The sequence below is a fragment of the Montipora foliosa genome, chromosome 11 (genome assembly GCF_036669935.1).
Source record: "Montipora foliosa isolate CH-2021 chromosome 11, ASM3666993v2, whole genome shotgun sequence".
NCBI lineage: Eukaryota > Metazoa > Cnidaria > Anthozoa > Scleractinia > Acroporidae > Montipora > Montipora foliosa.
The window spans coordinates 3631557-3634056 of NC_090879.1; the positions used below are offsets into that span (position 1 = coordinate 3631557).

Here is a 2500-nt window from a genome sequence, read left to right on the forward strand (position 1 = left end):
TAGTGATAGTGATGACATTGGTATTTATACATACCAAAGTGGCGAACTATTGCTAATTAAACATTTCTGTTATATGGGTTAAATGTATGTATGTTTGTAAATATTAAAAAAAATTATTATTCGCCAAAGGATAGGTGAATGTTGGCGAAAAAAACCGAGAGGAAGTCAAGGTTTTTATTCACAGATATCCACTGAGTATAATTCACTCACTCAATCACCCTCATGGGGCCCATGAGGACTCTTGAGGCCAGCCAGAAGATCACAGAATCCATCCTGGTCTGATGCCGATGCAGCAGCAGCTCCCCATGTATGCATCCAAGCTTGTTCCTTTCCTTCTCCACGATTCTTCTCCACGTCTCTCTTGGTCGATCTCGCAGTCCTCAATATATTTTCAGGACTTTTCCTCAATACATGACCTAACCATCGCCATCTTCTTACTCGTATGAGGACTGACACCTGCATACTCCCTGTGGTTTCGTACAGCTCTTCGTTGCTCAGATGGTTGGGCCAGAATCTCCTCAGCACTCTCCTTGACAGGCATTTGTGTTGAAACACATCCAGTTTGTTGAGATCCACATTTTGGCCTATATAACAGCACAGACTGGACATTCGATTTCAGGATGCACAACTTGGTCTTCTGGCTGAATCTGCCTGACCTCCAGATGTTCTGAAATCTGGTGAATGCAGTTCTCGCTAGTGCTAGTCGCGTCTTTGATGTCTGCTTCTTTGCTGCCAAGTTTGTCAAGTACTGAACCTAGATACACAAAGGATTCCACATCTTCCACCTCCTCTCCTTCTATCCTGACGTACTCCGTGCATCTGTGGTTCATCCTAAGCATCTTTGTTTTACGCTGGTTGATCTTAAGCCCAACAATGCTGGCAATGGCTGCTAGCCTGTTGGTCTCCTCCTGGAGATCAGCAAATCTGCTCAAGATTAGAGCAGCATAGTCCAGGTCTTCTAGGACTGATGTGAACTTCCATCTCAAGCCGCATCTCCGATCATTTGTGTGCCGCATGACCCAGTCTATGATCAAGACAAAGATGAAACCAGACAACACACACCCTTGCTGCACATGACTCTTCACTTTGAACCAGCTAGAATACCTTCCACCTTCTGTGACACAGCTTGAGCTCTGCTAGTATAATACCTTAAAGGTCCTGATAAAGATGTCAGGGGTACCATACTTCCCCATTATGTTGCACAGTCTCTCTCTCGAAAGTCTTTGAAAAGTTCAGCACCATCTTTGAACATTGGTTTAAAAGCCAGTAGAGAACTTTGCCTATTCTCTTGATAGTATCGTCTTTGTTTTTCATTTTCATGCATTTAATAATGCTAAGGTACCATCTATAGTATTTAAATTTCTGCTACTTGTTTGTCACCTCAGTCTGAAGATGGTATAGAATTATATCGAAATATTATAAGTAAACGTTTCTCTGCATTTGTTGCCTGTATTATAGACACAATGCATTTACTCGGAATTACATTATTTTATTCCGTACCTTTTAAAATTATCAGCAGGTAATGGATTAAGCCTTTTTGTTGGTTCAGATTAACATGACACATTCTTTTCGTTTTATCAGAACTGATTTCTCATGTTGACCAAACAAGATTATTGCGGTTTGTCTAGACAAATGGAAATGTTTCAATTCACAGTTGAAAAAACATGCAAAAAAGTTTGCCTTTCAAGGCAGCTTGAAATTGGTAGTAATTTGTTTGAAGGTGCATCCATGTGACCTAAATGTGGTGGGCCGCATGGAATTGGTTTATCACTTGATGAATCATTAATGAGTTTTAGAAATGGTTTTCCAAATCTTTCTTTATTGGAAAGTATCAAAAGAATGCGCTTAATTGCACACTTGGTGTCGCTGTTCATAAGAAATCTTTTATCTCAATTGTACTCAATTTGGTGCCCAGAAAGCTGGCAAATTGCATATTTCAACATTTTCTGGGCGAGCATGCCCCCAGACCCCACTAGCTGCAGTCAGCTACTCGACTTAAACCAGCTGCTTACTTCAAATTTTACTGAAACCTCTGCATAATATTCACCTCAAGGGCAATCAATCAGCGCAGAGAATTTTCAATAATCACCTATGTAATATTATACTAAAATCAAATGTCCTTTACAAGATAATTATAAATCTTGAATCAATCCAAAGATTGGGTTGTGATTGATCACAGGGAAAGAGTAGAAGACAGCTTTCTAAGCGGTGAAATCATTTAGCGACACACTTCGAAATGCACAGGATTCCCCTTTCCGCTCTTATCTTTGCCTCACTTGTGTTTTGAGATAATTGTCACAGTGTTCCCATAACTCCACTCTTCAGGTAAACGTAAACAGTTAATGAAGACCATTACTGAAAAACAACACCATCACGGTTGTTAATACAGATATGGAGGTAACTCCTGGACTTTGTAAACATCGTAGATAAGCTGCATCTTTTTACTGTAACTTTTTTCAAAAACCAGGTGTGTGGCTTATCTTGGAAGAACTCTGTAAAT

At 40.0% G+C, this 2500-nt stretch overlaps 1 protein-coding gene across 1 annotated transcript in view; it reads left to right on the top strand.

Annotated features, from left to right (window-relative positions):
* The window catches only part of LOC137976306 (serine/threonine-protein kinase Chk2-like), a 21810-nt gene that overhangs the window by 691 nt on the left and 18619 nt on the right, over positions 1-2500 (top strand). The gene's annotated exons all lie outside the window — the stretch shown is intronic.